This window comes from Macaca fascicularis, chromosome 15, assembly GCF_037993035.2.
Source record: "Macaca fascicularis isolate 582-1 chromosome 15, T2T-MFA8v1.1".
In the NCBI taxonomy this organism is placed as follows: domain Eukaryota; kingdom Metazoa; phylum Chordata; class Mammalia; order Primates; family Cercopithecidae; genus Macaca; species Macaca fascicularis.
In genome coordinates, this window is record NC_088389.1 from 84530730 (window position 1) to 84547037 (window position 16308).

The 16308-nt window shown below is 47.7% G+C and overlaps 1 protein-coding gene and 1 long non-coding RNA gene across 15 annotated transcripts in view; one reads left to right on the top strand and one right to left on the bottom strand.

Annotated features, from left to right (window-relative positions):
- The window catches only part of NFIB (nuclear factor I B), a 452087-nt gene that overhangs the window by 178135 nt on the left and 257644 nt on the right, over window positions 1–16308 (top strand). The window lies entirely within an intron of this gene.
- The window catches only part of LOC123569127 (uncharacterized), a 43189-nt gene that overhangs the window by 5113 nt on the left and 21768 nt on the right, over window positions 1–16308 (bottom strand). The window contains exon 1 of one of the 2 annotated variants that reach the window (XR_010581561.2): window positions 7867–7924. The exons of the other annotated variant lie outside the window; for it this stretch is intronic. This is a non-coding gene — a long non-coding RNA (uncharacterized lncRNA). Of the gene's footprint in view, window positions 1–7866; window positions 7925–16308 lie in introns of those variants that run through there. 2 annotated transcript variants of the gene reach the window in all.

Genomic DNA, 16308 nt, shown 5'->3' on the forward strand with positions numbered 1-16308 from the left:
CATTATAACTTAAGTACCCCCTTAAGGCCATATCTCCAAATACAGTCACATTCTGAGGCAGCAAGGGTGATTTTGAAGTGGCACAGTTCAGCCTGTAACATAGCCCCTCCCTTTGGGGAGGGGTGCAGTGTTCCAAGTCACTGTGCTTACTCCAACCCAACATATGCTCACACACACACAGCATCTCCCCATCCCTGAGGCAGGGGTTGGTTGCTACAGGTCATCTCATTTGTGCTGCTGTTCTTCCTCTGGTTCACTTCTCTCACTTAGAGGGACCTGCTCCTCCCCTGCCACACAGGGAATAGTGACAGTGTTCACAACAGGACAAGTGCTACACACTCCCTCCACATCTGTAAAACTAAGGTTGCTGTTCAAGTGATCCTTCATGGGACAATCCATTTCTACACACACACACATACACACACTATACCCATTACATAGAGATAACCATTTAAATGCAATGCTGAAGGAAGAAACTGCCATGAGATATAACAGACTGCTTACCTCAGAAACTAGACTTGGAGGTTTTAGGAGAGAAAAACCCTCAGTGACTACATAATTATTCCCCAGGGCTGATCCCACTTAAAAAAAATCACCTGACTGTACAAGGGATGGCCCTAAATTTCAATGGAAACCCAACCATGTAGCCCCTTAGAGAGAACGTACTCTCAAATTGGTCTATGTACCTATTTGTAGAAAAATGTTAGCCAGATTATAACTGAAAACTCTGCTAATTCTGGGGAAGATTTTGGTCTTATGCCTGGAACTGTTGAAGCATATATTCACACCTACCACATGTAACACTTAGTAGCAGAATTTCCAGCACAATACTTTAGTACTTTATTTTTAAAAGAAACAGAGCAGAGACTGAAGCCCTGTTCACTCTGCAGCTTTCTTGCAGGAGGCTCCACAAAAGGTGGTGGTGAGGGAGGGTCTGTGCTGGAAAGAGGTATATTTTCATTTTGAAAAGGAAAGGAGACACTAAAATCTTTGCTCACAATTAGGGAACTCATGATGCTGAAACATAACATTTGCACCTGCATGTAGATTGAAAAAATAATGTCAAATTTGCAAGGCTCTGAGAAAAGAGGGTGCAGTGTATTGGTGATCTAGTAAATCCCAATCAACATTAGAGTTCAGAAAAGACCTTACAGACATCTTACTGTAACCCCTTTGGCTTTTAGACAAAGAAGGGGAGGTTGGAAATTTTTAATTGATTTGCCCCAGACCAGCTCTCCACCTAAAATGCAGGTCTTTTCTTTCAGATCAGCGTACTTCCCACCGCACCAGGCTACTTCTAAACAGGCATTGTCCTGTCTGCCTCAATTGCATGCAAAAAAAAAAAAGACAAAACCCCTCTCGCTCTCCACTAGAGTCTCTATTTGGACTCTAGAGTTGAGAAAACAACGGCTATTTCAACTTCAACTCCCTTAGCAAACGGAAGAAAAGGCATCTGACCCGTGGACTCCTCCCAGCTGGTCCCCGGGTCCCGCAGCCTGCGGGTCTCCACGGCAGCTCGCTGGCATCGGCGGCCAGTCGGACACCAGGGGGCGCAGCAGCCTTAGTCCTGACAGGCATTGAAGAACGAAGCCTGACTGGGCCGTCAAGAAAAATCTGACTTACCTCCTTTCAGTTTCTCTCACTGGAACCAGACCCCAGACCCCTTCATTTGCCTTAAATCCATTTTCTGCTTCCTCCTCATGCTCAGATTCTCAGGGTGCAGGGATGCAGCAGTTCAGAGACCCCTCTCCAGGAGCTCCCCTGCTCTGCCGAGGAGACCCTAGCACTGGTCTACCATTTGTTCTCACTTGCAGGCCTCTGAACTCAAGATGTTTTCAGCCATTCTTCCTGAATGAAGAACCCCTATACAACAGGACCAGCTTCCCAGAAGAACTGTCACATTCATCCTTTAATATCCCTCCCCTTTCCACGCACAAAAACAATCAGAAACAGATTAAATAACATGTTCTAGGAAGCTCATGAGGCGAGGACCTATCCCTTACCACCCTCTGCGTGCCCCTACAGTCTAAGGACAGCTTTTGGTAGTAGCTACCTAGCCAAAGGGACAGCCTTCAGCACCTTCACCATACCTCTGCCATATTCTCACCAACCCACGGTGCACCCCAAGCAGGATAACTGTCTCCTTGTAACCTCACCAGTTTGGCTCTGTGTTCCCTCCAGCAGAAAGAAATCCACTTTACCCTTGCCAAAGTCTCCCGACTCCAAAGATTCAGTAATAAATGAGCATCCTTTTCTACTTTAAGACATACTCCTAACCCTGCCCCTATAGACACAGATGGACACAATGCAAACCCTCAGATGTCAAAAACGTACTCTTTCGCAAAGACTCCTGAAACTCCTCTGTTCCAAAGGGAAAGGCTACAGGGTCCTTCCCTATGCAGGCCTTTGAAAAGCAGCTATATGTTTACATAGAGAGATTCCAAGTTTGCACAGTCCTTTCCCTGTCTGTCATTGGAGCCTCTCAACAACCCTGAGAGATAAGCAGTGAAATGTAAAGCTTAGAGGCTTGCCTCAGGACCAGACATAGTACAGCGCAGAAACAGCACTGAGGGCCCAGGTGACAGAGCATGGAAACACTTGCTTGTCCAATTGCACCAAGGCCTGGAAGAAATGCAGCCACCACAAAAGATCATCAGATTACATACACTGAGGGAGCCTGTGGTCTCAGGAGCCAGGCAGGGGCAGGAGGAACAGTGGAAAAGAAGGGGTGATGTCAATTCTGACCTGACTCTTCTTTTTACCTGTGGTCTCACTCACTTCTTTGTTTCCACATTCATCTTAGCTAATGTAGAGTACTGGGGAGTGTTGAGCCTGGAGACAGGTAGCCATGGTTTGTTATCTTGGTGGTGAGCCTCCCAACTCCACACTCATAAAATAATGATAACATCTATTCTATATACAAATGCACCAGCAAAGAAATGAAAAATATCAGTGTAATTCCAGGAGACGGAGCAGGGTAGGAGGCTTTTACTTTCATTTTATGCTGTTTTATATTATTTGAAGTACCTTGATGTATGCATGTATTCCTTTTATAATTTTATTTTTTAAAATTTTATTGGAGCTAATGATGCTCTTTAGCATTGCTGCAAAGATGACTTATGTAACATGTCTGGCATGGTACGTGGTCTGGCACACAGTTGATGCTCACTCAACAGTAGTTTATTGTTAGCTATATACTTCCCTCAGAACTGTGGGCAAATGGGACCTCAAATCAAGAGACCCAGGGTCTGCTGCACACTCTGTTCTCATATCCTTGTATGCCTTTTAGTAAGTCAAGCCCCTTGGAATCTATGTAAACATAGTAGCTGCTTTTCAAAGGCCTGCATAGGAAGGAACCTGTGCCTCAGTTTCTTTATCTGTAAAGCAATGAGACACAAGCCAATTGATTTGAAAAATGGTGAGAAGGGCAGGACAACATGCTCACTACCCAAAATGCCTGAGATACCTTCTAAAATTCAGTCACAGTCTTTGCAAGAGGAGGCTTCTTAACTTTGAGTTCATTAGACAGAAACTCTTTCTAGGAGTTGTCATCTTGGATAGACAGCAAGGGCTGGAGATAGCTGAATAAGTTCTAAAGCAAGTTCAGAAATGAAATCAGGAAACAAATAATATGTGAACACTGTGTAAGGCCATCAGCTTAGGGTGGGAGGTGGGAAAAGAAGGTTTGAGCTGTTCCTTGAGTGCAGTTGGCACCATGATCATTTCCTAACAGGAGAGATGCCCTTGGTAGGCAGAATAGGTGTGATTCAAGGTCCAGGCATCCCTGGCCCAGACACAGCCAGCCCTAGCCGAGTTCCCTAGGATGACAGTTCTGTATGGGGCACAGGGTTGGCGCTGCTGAGACCAGGCCTCCGTAGGCACATCCAGGAGCAGAGCTGCCCTTTGGACAAATTACTTTCGGCAAAGTTCAGAAGGAACCCACTGCCCACAAGAATTGGGCTAAAGCACCTCTGAAGTTTCTTCCAGCATAAATTTTATCTTAACAGCAACCAAACAAAGTGGGGATACTGGACCATAGGAGGTGCAGATGCCCAGACATGATCCCCTCCCTGCTTAGCAGCTGGTCTGGGGATACCTGTTTTTATGCACTCCAGCTCCTGAAAACCAACTAAAGATTTGTTCCTGGAACACATAGCTGATTCATTTCCTACCCTACTCAGAACAGGAGATTTTCCTCCAAGTCTCCTTGGTCAAAGCTTGGCCTTTGGGGGATGGGAGGCAGGTAGTCTAGTGGGTAGGAAGGTTGCCACTTTCTTTTTGCCCCGCGGTCTCCTTCCTATTTAAAGCAGCACCGCCTGTCGTAACAGCTTCGTGCCAATATTTGCAGGCAGAAAGATTTTCTGACGTTGTAAGGGGGGTGTTGGAAGCAGATGGGAGGCCCTTTCCCAAGGCCATGGGCAGACCAGAAATTGGTTACACCCGCACCCGGGGAGGAATCCCTAGCCCCCACTCTCAGGGTCAGCGCCCATAAGGTATCTGCATTTACATTTTAAAAAGAAAGAGGAATTTTTTTGTATCTCTGAATCATCAGGCAGCGCCTGATATTATCCATCTCCCCCTAAAGCCCGTGTTGTCCCTCCCTAAAGAGGAGGTCGTGTTTTCAGTTCTTGAGAGATCTGGAATAACGGTATCAGAGCACGCCAACACCTGGAAGACCCCCCACCCAGGTCTTTCGCCCTAAGGAGGTTTAGGAGTTGGGAGCAGCGGGGGTGGCAATTTGCAGTGAGGCAAGGGCAGGTAGCAACAACTCCGACTGATCTCCAGAGGCAAAACCAAACTAAACATAGTTCCAACCATCATATTTTAACAAAATCTGCATTCTGTGAAAGTCTGTTTTTTTTCTTAGAGAAATGCGCTTCGTTTTACGTGACGCGTCACTTTCCTAGGCAGCCCTGAATGCCTAGCCACTTGTTAAAATGCCTCTGTGCTTGCTTTTCCGTGTGCTTCTTTTCTGTGCCGGTTTGTATCTCTAATAAGCGGCATTGTTTATTATCCTTGGGTCGGGGCCCCTGGGACTGAACCGAAATAATGCAGAAGCGCCGAGGCTGAGCGCTGGAAAATACTCCCGGTTTCCCAGGCCCAGGAGGGTCCCCGGGGCCGCCAAACGACCCGCCTGGGGAAAGCCCACCCGTGCGTGCGCGCCTGGTGAAGGGCAAGTTTGCACGACTTTTTCCAGGCGGGGAGAGATCGTGGGCAATCCAAAGCCCAAATGAGTGGGTATAGGAAAGGGGCACACAGGGAAGGGAAATGCCACTGATGACCGGTAATGGGGGTGTGACTTAAGGGCCGAACAGGCTAATAATGACAGGATGGTTTTTTAAGGGCGGGTGAGACTGCTGCTCGGGAAGCGTTCTGAGCCGTCTTTTAGCTCGAAGTCTCAACCCTCACCCCTATGCAAAAAATTCTCACTAATAAATTCTTTTTTCCGCGTAGCCCGTCAGTCCTCGCTGTTAAAGGGAGTATCCTAAACAAGATGAGGCTGACTTCCCTCCTTCTCCGTAGTTACCTCATATTTGCCGACATTTCGTTTTCAGCCGGGTGCTTTGTGGCCGTAGGGGATGTGAGCTCATGCCCCAGGAAATAAAGTGCCGCTGTTCCCCAGCCACAGATCGAGTCTTTTCTTCCCTTTGGACCCCAAACGAGCCCCGCTTTGGGGCTCTTCAAAATTTCGCTGCTCCCAAAACGGAGTGGGGTTCCCTATCAAAACGCAGAAACCCGCATGGGAAACGACGCGGAGTGCCTTTGGCGTCTCGGGGAAAATTTCCCGGTTAAGCCCAGTCTACGCCTCCACACCCCCTAAATTTAATGTCGGGCGGGCTCCGTTGCAGAGTTTGCCCTAAAGAAGGTTGTTAAATACGTGCCAGTCTTGGGCTATGTTCTCCTCAAATGAGCCTTCCAGCCCCAGGGTCCGGCCTGAACTGTCCTTCCCACAGGTTCTTGCGAGAGACCAAACCCCCACCCCGCTAGCTTCCAAAAATTCTCCCAACAGGCTACAAAGACTGCTCAAATTGTCCTCGCTAGCTTCGCTCCCCCATTCAGTTAGATTGTTTAAAAATACAGAGATCTGTTTGCTCGCAAGAGCAGAGTGATTTCCCTCAAGCAACTCGTGCGAGAGCTTTAGGCAGCCCCTGGGTTGCAGCGAGTCCAAGCGTCGGTGGAGTTTTCCGAATTTCAAGAAGTAGTAAAGTGAATTTTGGTACAGGGAAAAGTGCCGGGTGTTGGAGCGCAAGGTGGGGGCGGGAGCCCAGGAAGCCGCCAGGAGGCTTTTTGTTTTTTAATGTTAGACACGCATGAAGGCGCAAGCTTCGTGGTTTCCGAACTTAGAGAATCGTGCCGAGTTTGGGCCCATCTCTGCAGCCAGGGGCCCAGCACAGAGCACAGGGGGCTGTTTCCAGTTTTCAAAGAGCGAGTAGAGGCGCGGGAGCAGCTTCGCTAGGCACTGCCACATGCAACTGACTGTCCGCTGCTCCCGGCTCTTCCGCCCTCTCCCTTCTCACGCCACCCCCAGAGCCATCCCACTGCTGCCAGTATTGCGCAGAAGAAGAAGGGCTCTAGGCAGCGGAATCCCCCAACAGGTAGTTTCACCCGGGGGCTGGCCTGGCTTAAATATCAAAGGCTGGGCTGCCTGTGCTGTGCTAAAACGGAGCCGAGGCACTGACACCTAAAGAGTCAAGGAATGAAAGCTGCGTTCTGGGAGTCACTTTAAATAACCTTGTTTTCTCTCCACCCTCCAACTTCTCCCGAAATAGCGTGAGTCCTGCCGTTTGGAACGGCGCTCAGCGAGCCTAAATAAGCTGCTTCAGGCTGTAAACTCACAGCCAATTTGGGGTCTTTTTTTTTTTTTTTTTTTTTTTTTTGTCACCCTGGGTAGTTACTACAGAACTCAACTCGGCTTTAGAGCCATAGGTATTTATTTGGGAATTGGAAAATTCCCCTCAAAGCAAAAGAGGAAAAGGGTGCGCTGCAGTTGGATGATATAATTGAATTATGCTTTCCCCTGGCACACAGTAAGGAAAAGCGGAATGCCAGTAGGTGTGTAGAATGGGCCGTGGCGGCCGGCCTCACGCCCCAGTGGGCGCACCACATTTCCTTCCCAGGATGCAGGGAGAACTTGGGTTGGGCGACTTCGTTCCGCCCCCAGCATAAATGCCCAGGTTAGGGCATCGCAAAACCGAGTCCTGGCTGCTCTGTCGGATCGCTAGCACTAAAGTCCCCGCCAAGGGCCGCGGGCGCACGTGATGCGTGGAGACCAGACACCGCGTACGACGCGAAACTACTCGTCGCTCCAAAGTTCCCTGGCGCGCGCACGGCCCTTGCTGGGCGGGGGGATACTAGGACCCTCGGCGGGCGGATCTAATCCCGCCTTGGCAGATAAGACTTTCCCTCTACCGCTCTGAGCCTTCGCCGGGTAGCGATTTCTGCACAGAAAAAAAAAAAAAAAAAAAAACACCGCGGAACTCCTGGCCCTGCCTTGTCTGTTTCCTAAAGAAATGTCTTTTACACTCCGCACAGTCACCCGATCCCCCAAAGCCTCTGGGACCTTGGACAGACCTGACCGAAGAGACTTGGATCTTTAACTGCCTAGGGACCTGGCCACCCTCTCCCTTCTCCGCTCTCCTAATCGCACCCAGCTCGCTCCCTCCACACCCACCGCAGCACTGTTAGCTTGCCCTGCGCCTCCGCCACTAACTACGCTACCTAAACTTTCCAAAGAAAAGTTTTCTCGTGCTTTGCCAGCTCAAGTTTGCCCCAGCTGGCGCTGGCAGGAGGAGAAAAGAAGTCCCTTTTCCCCCTCCACCTATCCTCCTCTCCCTCCCGTCCTCTCCCTCCCCTAGGAGTCCAAACCTTGAGGGTGGGAGCGCGCGGCCATGGAGCCCCCGAAGGCACTGACTGTGCAGGGGACAGAGTTCGTTTCTCATCCCCCACTCTCAGTGCCTCGGCCGTTCCCGCCCCCTCCTCCCCCACCTCGCTTTCGGCGGGGAACTGCGGGCTTGTAGTTTAGTTTTGTTCAAGTTTATTTCTCTTTTCTTAAAATTTTTTTTAAGATCCCACCCTTCCCAAGCCTCGCGCATCTGCCTGCCTTCCAGCTCCCGGCGTGGGGCTCAGGAGATGCACCCTTCGCGCCGGGCGGGTTGTCTCCTGAGTGGGGGCCAGGGGCTCCCTGGCTGCGATTTCGCTGGCCTAGTTTCGTCTCCCTAGGAGACCTAGGTCCTGTTTTGAGACTAATTCATGCGGGAGCTCGGCCTCACAGCAAGTGCCTCTTACCCCACCCTCACCCAAAGCTGTCGATGCGGCGGTTTTAGGGGGATGTTTGCGAGACAGCAATAGGTAGCAGTTGATAGAAGACCCTGTTCTAACGCCTTCCTTGAGTTCTTTACACATACAGGTAATTAGAGATAGAAAAGATCTCCCCTTCAAGGTTCTATAACTCCTTGCGCACGGCCAGGTGACCATCACAGACAGCGCCCCAAGCTGGTTAATTTGTGGCCTATTATGTTTTCATTTTGTCTAGGATTAACGAGATTTGAGATATTGTAGCCAAATTTACTACCCCGGGGCTTCAACTTTCAAACCAGCAAGCCAACGGGAACGTTCCGGCGAAACTGGATCTCCTTGTGCGTTGCTGGGACGCGTGCGGGGAATAGAAACGAAATCCATCGCCGATGGTGTGGCGCGGACTGCTGGGCCTGGGGACGCTGGGCAGGCTTTTCTGAATCCCATCGGGTTGGGCTTGAAATTGGACTTGACCCTGCCAGGGTTGTGGTCTGCACTTAGCCTAGATTTTTCCACATGGCCAGAGGGCTCCTATCGCACGTCGCAGACGACGCCCATCAGGAGCGACGTTCCCAGGGGCAAGCGGTTTCAGGATCACCTTTGCCTTTAGCTCAAGGTTTGGGGGGCGGGGGGATGTCGGTTACCTCGTGTGACTGCGGATATGAAATCTCTACCCAAAGCAAAGATGGCTACAAATCCTCTCCCCTCCCCATGAACATCAGGAGACTTACTCCGGCCCCCACCACAAGTCTCTTTCCAGTGCTGGGGTGAACACATGCCCCACCACCCCACGCGCCCGTGGCTCTCCCTCCTTCCCGTGGCTTAGGCACAGGCCCCGCTTCTGCTGTGCACGCCAGGGATCAGGGTCGCGCCTCCTCAGCCCACAGGAGAGGCCTCCCACCCTCTAGGCTGGTCCCTGTACCGCTTGGCCCACGTTGCCACCACGGCGGTGTCAGAGAAAGCCCTGCAGAGGGTCAAATAGAAAGACAGGAAGTTTCTAGGCTCCTCCAAATGGCACCCGAGGAGAAGCAAAACCATGCAGCGACATTCGTAGAACCCCTAAGTCGTCTTTGAAAGGCCGTTTGAAGAGGGAGGGGTGTGAGGGGAGAAAAATTCAGGTGAAGGGGAGGATAAAGTTATGGGTATAAGCCGCTTGGCTTCTTAACTCTTTACCTGACCACCTTCAAGTCTGAGCAGTTGACGCATTGGACTTTTAAGTACCAAACTCCACGGAGATAGGGCAGAGGAGAAGCACCCCCAAACTCGCAGAGCTAGCCGCTGCTCGCTCTCTCCGAATGTGGCGGCCACACTTCGGAGGGCACAAGCGCGGCTCTAATTTGCTTTTGCTTCGAATATAAAGGATCCCGTTCACAAAGGAGCCCCCAGCTTCCCTTTCCCTACTCCACCCCTCTGCACCTTTCGCATAGCCTCAGGCCCTTTGATTGCATTTATTTATTTTTGAGCTCCGGCACCCTGGATTTCACTGGGAGATTTTAAGGCAAGAATGGAGAAAGATGGGATTAAGAAAAAGAGCTGGCTGTGTTCTAGGGCAAGGTTAGAGAAGAATTGAAAATTGAGGGTAGATGAATTTGGGGGGGTTTTAAAATTTCATTTCCCACAGAAGCTACTTGCTTTACACTAAAACCTATTTAAATTATTGAGACAGGAGGAAGCTGGGGGTCTCCGTGGGAACAAAAAGTCAAAGGCTTTGGAAATGCCCCTTTCTCTTATCTCCACTCAAATAAATAAAAAGCAGCTCTCCTTTCAATTTAGTGACTGTACCCTTCAACACGCTCACCTTCGCAGGGAAAGTGTGTTAATGGCCAGTTCCCCCAGGGAGGCCAAGCTCAGGACAGTGGCCCAAGACAGACTCCCAGAACCCCTGGATCTGGGCTTTTTATTCTCTAGGATGGATCCTGGGAAGGGCCGAAGGTGGAAGCTGCAGTGCCTAGGCTGTAGGGGTGTGGGAAGAATGCCCCCAACCACCCCTCTTCCTTCAAAGCCCCTCTTCTTGCTGGTTATTTAAAACCTCAAGTTTGTATTTCTAATCTTGATGGCTATGTTGTTCTTTTTTGAAGGTAGCAATGTATGTTGGTAGTTCTTTTAGTATGTATGTCCTTCATTTGCTTTTGTTTGTAGGATTTTTGTTCTCCTTTTTGTCTTTCCTTTCTTTACCCTGCAGTCTTGGCAACGCTGGAGGAGGAGGTTCTGTGGGGAGGATGAAATCGACCCGTTTATTCTTGTTAATCACACACAAAACAGTATAAACACTGACTCTCAATTATTAATAGGATCCTTCTATTAAAAAAAACAGTCATTTAGATAGAACTGGTTAGGACTGAGAAATCGATAATACTGGTGAACTAGCTAATTCTGTCTCTTTAAGAAAAAATCCATAAAGCTCTTCCATCAGCCTAGTGTCTGGGAAAGAAGCAAACTAACTGCTTGGAACAAAAGAGACAAAGAGGCCAAACAACAAAACAAACAAACAACTCCCTCTATCCCCCCCCTTCTGAGACAACAATAGACTAGACACAGCAAGTGCAGTTACTGCCCGGCCCGCTGCTCCTGTCGACCTGCCAAGTCTCCTGCATTTGGCTGGAGACTTTCTCTCTCACCCCACTCTCGCCCCCCCATCATCCCCCTCTCTCAGCCCTTTCTGTCTTTCTCTCTGTGTGACTCTCGCTGTGTGTGCCTCTCTTGGGGTCTGGCTATGTATGTGTGTGTCTGTCTCTGTTGTTTTTGCTTTCACTTGATGTCGCTCTGTGTCTCAGGCACCTTAGTGTTTCTCTCTCTCTCTCTCTCTCTCTCTCTCTCTCTGTCTCTGTCTCTCTCTCTCTCTCTCTGTCTCTCTCCCTCTCTTTAAAGGTCCTCAGCATATTAGCATACTCTGGCATTTATTTACTTATTTGCTAGGCCATTTCTGTAGCTATCTCCTAACTGCCTCCTCAAAACTTCTGTTTCTTCCAGTTGTCACGGTGGCCTGTTTTGTATTTTGTTTGCAGCACTCTCTGCCAGGAAGATGCTGAAGTTCATTTGCACTTCAGTTTTTAACCATTCTTCATGTTCAGTTCTTTGCTCTCTTTCTATAAGGTTTCTGGCACACTTCTCCCCCCCCCCCCCCCCCCCACCCGCCTTGTCCCCAAGCAGCCCTTTCTCTGCTTCTTGGCACTGCTTGGGACTCTCATGCATGCCTGCCCTCTTTCTCTCCCTCTCCCTCTCTCTTGTGGCCAGCCCCCTCCTCCCTGTCTCTCAATCCAGCCTTTTTCTTCCTTTTCCCTCCTCCACCAAAGTTTAATAAAATACTGTACACATTTTTGCCTGGGGATTGCTTTTCTTTATAAAGTGAACCTAAACCTTTGTAAAGCGGGAAGGGAGGAAAGGCAAGAATCGAGACTGCAGCCAGCAGAGGCTGTAGCATGGAACCAGCATCCCTGCCAACAACCACATCCCTTTCACACTTTTTTTTTTTTTTAATAAACCCTTTGTGATAGCAACTCCTTCTGAAGCATCTGTGTCTGCTACACGGAAAACCTGGCCATGTCTCTCTACTGGGCTGCAAGGGTGAGGCTGAGTGTCCAATGGGGAGGGCAGCTGCAGCCTCAGTCACAAGCACTCTCACCCCCAGCCTATTTCCACCTCCTCTTAGAGAAAAATGAGAAAGTAGGGGGTTCTCTGGCACCGGGGCAGAGGTCTTCAACTCCTCTTCAAGAGAAGTATAGCTTGCTTACTTGAAAAGAAACTTCTCCAAGGATGGTTGACTTACAGTAACAGGGGAAATTTCAACTGTCAGAAGATTGTGGGAAAAACAGGACTAAACTGTTTATCTAAAGCAGATCTGAGAATTCCCACAGTCAGGTGGTACAGGGTTGGCAAAATGGTGTCATCCCCTTGCCACCCACCCCCCATCCCCCAGCCATGCTCACTAGGCAACAGAAACAGGACAAATTATTTCCGTTGGCCTCACCCCCTTTTCTTTCCCTCCTTTCTTTAATAATATACAGACAAAAACATATGAAAACAACATAAGGGGCAACTTTGAAGGGAGAAAACTCATTTAGTCTGAGAAGAGTATGAAAAACAGAAATAGGAAATGTACCCTCATTGTTTGGTTGCTTGGTGATAAGGGCAGTATGAAGAAGCATTGATGTTATAAAACACACATATGCACATGCATATACACATGTGTATATGTATGCATATTTAGTTGGTAGTGACAACTTGTCAAGAGAGGACGGGAGGAGTTTTAAAATCAGACACACATGGTTTGAACATAATTGGCCACTTATTAGCTAGGTGACTATGGGTAGCCCACTACACCTTCCTCACAGTTGGGGTTCTAAAGACTAAGTGGCATTGCATATATGAAAAAGCCAAAAGCAATGTCTGGCATGCAGCCTGTGTTCAATAAATGAGCCCTCCTTCCCTCTTTTTCTTTCTTCCTCCCTTCTTTCTTTTTTTCCCTTATTTCCTTCTTTCCTTTCTTCCTTTGTTCCTTCCCTCCTCTCCTCCCTTCCTCCCATCTTTCTTCCTTCCTTCTCATTTCACTGGCTTTTCCCCTGATCTTTCCAAAGGCGTAAGCAAAGGGAACTCATGCACACTGCCCCAATTTTCAGTTCCTAAGGGAAACTTTGTTGCTCCTTGAGTCCCAGTATTGAAACACTGCAGACCCTATAGTAGTCTACTCTTTCTAAGCCAAATACTGCCTGAGATCATTTTTTCTTGGGTGGGATTATTTGGCTCCTTTATTCTACCCCCTTACCTAGGTTCTGTATTTTCAAATGGTTAATGAGAGAGACCCTTACACAAAATCCAGCCATTTATATGTTTTTACATGCCCAGAGAGCTTTTGCTCTTGGGGACGTATTAAAAATTGCCCCATGGCTAAAAAGCTTAAGAAGGGAGAAACAGAAAAGAGTATGTTCCAATGAACTGTTGTCCTGACCCATAACTTCCCAATTGGGAATGCTGTTTTCTTGGTATTTTGACCTTGTCAAAATGACTGATTTTTTTTTTTTTTTTCCTCCCAAGGAGTCACTCTCTAGCTAAGCAATGTTTCTTGAGTGGGATTTTGGGCTGAGACATCAGTGCATCTGGAAGCACTCACTGATGGAGATGCCTGTCCTGGCCGGACTGTTGCTGAGATTCCCTCTCTTTCTTTGTCTTCCCCAGAAGCAGAACCAGGTTGTAACAGCAACTGGCAAGCCCGTGAGCCATGGATGAGCCCCCAGCTTCAATTGGTGGGAGAATGAACACATAAAAAATGTTCCCACCTCAGACTTCCTTTTTTCATGGGTCTTATTGTCTGTTCTACAGATACCCCATTTCCACATTTCACTGGCTTCCTGTCCTATTTTCCTGTTTTATCGGAGCCTTGGCAACCAGTGAGCGGCACTGACTCTGGAGTCTGTGCTGGGGAGGTGGCCAGTCCCTCACAGTCCCTTCCCAGCATTTCTGATCCTTCTCTTTGCTTGTCTTGCTACCTACCTGTTTTCACTGAGGGCCTCTGCTACTTATGACACAGATGTGGAAACCTGTTTCATCTTTTTCCCTCCTTAGGTATTCCAGTTTCCATGTGGCATCTTTCTGTAAACTACAAAGAGAGCTGTCCATCCTTCCTGGAATCACCCCTTTTTATTGCAGATTTCAACTCCCATGCACTAGGTACCCATGGGCAGTCCACAACCTGCACAACCAAGCATGGGTACTCTAAGTTCCCCAGTTCTGAGAGCTGTGAGTACTGGTGGGCACTTAGTCATTTAGGGATGTCTCCCTCAAATGGAAAAGACCACAAGGTGTGATGCCAGAACACTGGCAGATTCTGAAGCCTTCCAAAGCCCCGTCTTGCATTCTTCTTGGGCTCTTGTTCAGGAGGAAGCTTGAGACTGTGTTTCTTTATCTTGTCTTTCACCTACATTCCTCATCTACTAAGGCTTCATTGGCATACCAATGGCAGGAAGGTATTTGTTACTGCAATGGGTACAATGAGTATTAACGTATAAATAAGAACCACCACCGTCACCGCCCACCCCCTCCCACCCAACCCCAACACTGGTCGGTCCTCTGTTCTTTCCATGACTTTACTTCTAGTAGGCCAGTTTTTATACTAAGTCAGTAACTCATTTCCAGACCACCTGAGAGGTAGCACTACTCTTAAGTTGGCACAACTGCCTACAGAACTAAAGTTAAGTTTGGAAAAAATGCCAGGCATAAATACCATGACCAGATTAATAGATTCCAAACCATGTCATTCTGAGCTGACAATGTAATTCACATTCTGCACAACGAAAAGGTTTGAAGAGTCGTCAGTTTCCTGTTTGAGAGAAAAGTTTGCGTCTACTTGCTAAGTTACAGCCATTCTGTATGAACCCCTTCTATAGAATGAGAAACTTCTCAATTTAGGAGTCTTTGGAAAAACATTTTATCCTCTGATCGGCTCCCAACCCCACTGCACATTAGAATCATCTGGGGAGTTCTAAAAAGTTACCAGTGCCTGGGCCTCTCCTCAATCCAATTAAATTAGAATTGCTAGGAGTGTGGTGTGGGCATCAGTATTCTATTTTACAAGTTCCCCTGGGTGATTCTAATGTTTAGCTAGGGTTGAGAACTCTAATTTATAGTTTAAGAGAATAGTGCCTCTTGGTGAAGAACGCCCGTTCTTTTACTAAGTATGCAATGAACTCCTATTATGGGAGACAGTTTTCTGAAGACAAAAAGATGAAGTCGGTAGGCACTGGGCTCCTTAAGTTAGAATTTAGTAGAAAAATGCTAATATGCAGATCAGAACCTCTAGACGCAAGATCGAGTGCTTCTAAGTTCTTACAAACAGCATAGGACTGAAAGTTAGAGCCCCAAGTTCCAATTCAGGTTCTGTCACTAACTAGAAAGATGAACTTTGAACAACTCACTTGACCTCTTTGGGCTTCAGTCTGGTCATCTGTAAAAAGAAGTGGCTGAACTGAAAACTCTATATACTCCAGCCTTACGGTGCCTTCCTAAATTCTCAGAAACCCATAAGCTTAGCCAGGCAATTACCAAATACTTTGGGAGGCTGGCTCACTTACTCCTGCATGCCACTGACAACCATCTTTCTGATGTTCTACCAAATCCCTTTCCAAAACCCCGAGTATCAGGGTGTTAATTTTTAAATAATCCTGGGCTCCCTTAATTCTCTCCCCTAGTCTCTTACAAATTAGCAGATGAAGAGAATGGAGTAGTGGTAATGTCTATGAGCAGTGGGTAATGACTAACAGAAGTTTATCCAGTTGGATAAATGTCTAGTGGATTGCTGCTGGGGTCAGTGTTAGTTCTGGTCTTAATTAACATCTTCATTAATAGTGTGGGAGAGGGAATAAACAACAGCTAATGATATTTGCAGATGGTAGTAAATTTAGAGGTGTTGCTACTACCAGTGAGAGCAGCAAGAGCCATAGGGATATCAGAGATGTGAACAAGAAGTGATTATAATGATGTTTGTTCTGGAAAAGGCAGAATGAAATGTTTACGGGGAAAATGACAGGGCAAATTGGGAAATGATAAAAGAATCAACTATCGCCATTCTTTGTAACCTGGGTGTGCATTTAGCAAACGAGGCAGCTAATAGCCTTACAACTTCTGTTGCACACACTGGGATATTGTCCTGAACAACAATAATAATCACAGCAACAACAATAATAGTAATAATAGCCAACATTTTTGAGTGCTTACAATAGGTCAGACAGGGTTCCAAGTGATTTACATGGAAGCAATTTTTGTCCCTAAAATCATGATTTGGTTCTTCTAGGCTTTTTATATTTTCTGTCAGGAGACTTGCTACTGATCTGGAATTTCTAGATTTGAACAAACCTGTGAGTTTTAGGGGAAACAAGAAGTTTAAAATGGGATGGCCAAGTAAAGTGGAGAATGTGGTGTGTCCTATTTTCCCAGGCTCATGAGCAGAATGTTTCCATCTTTGATTTTTCCTGTCCCCAACCTGCCTAACATCTTTTCTCGATTTAGGCAATTGGTGGGTTA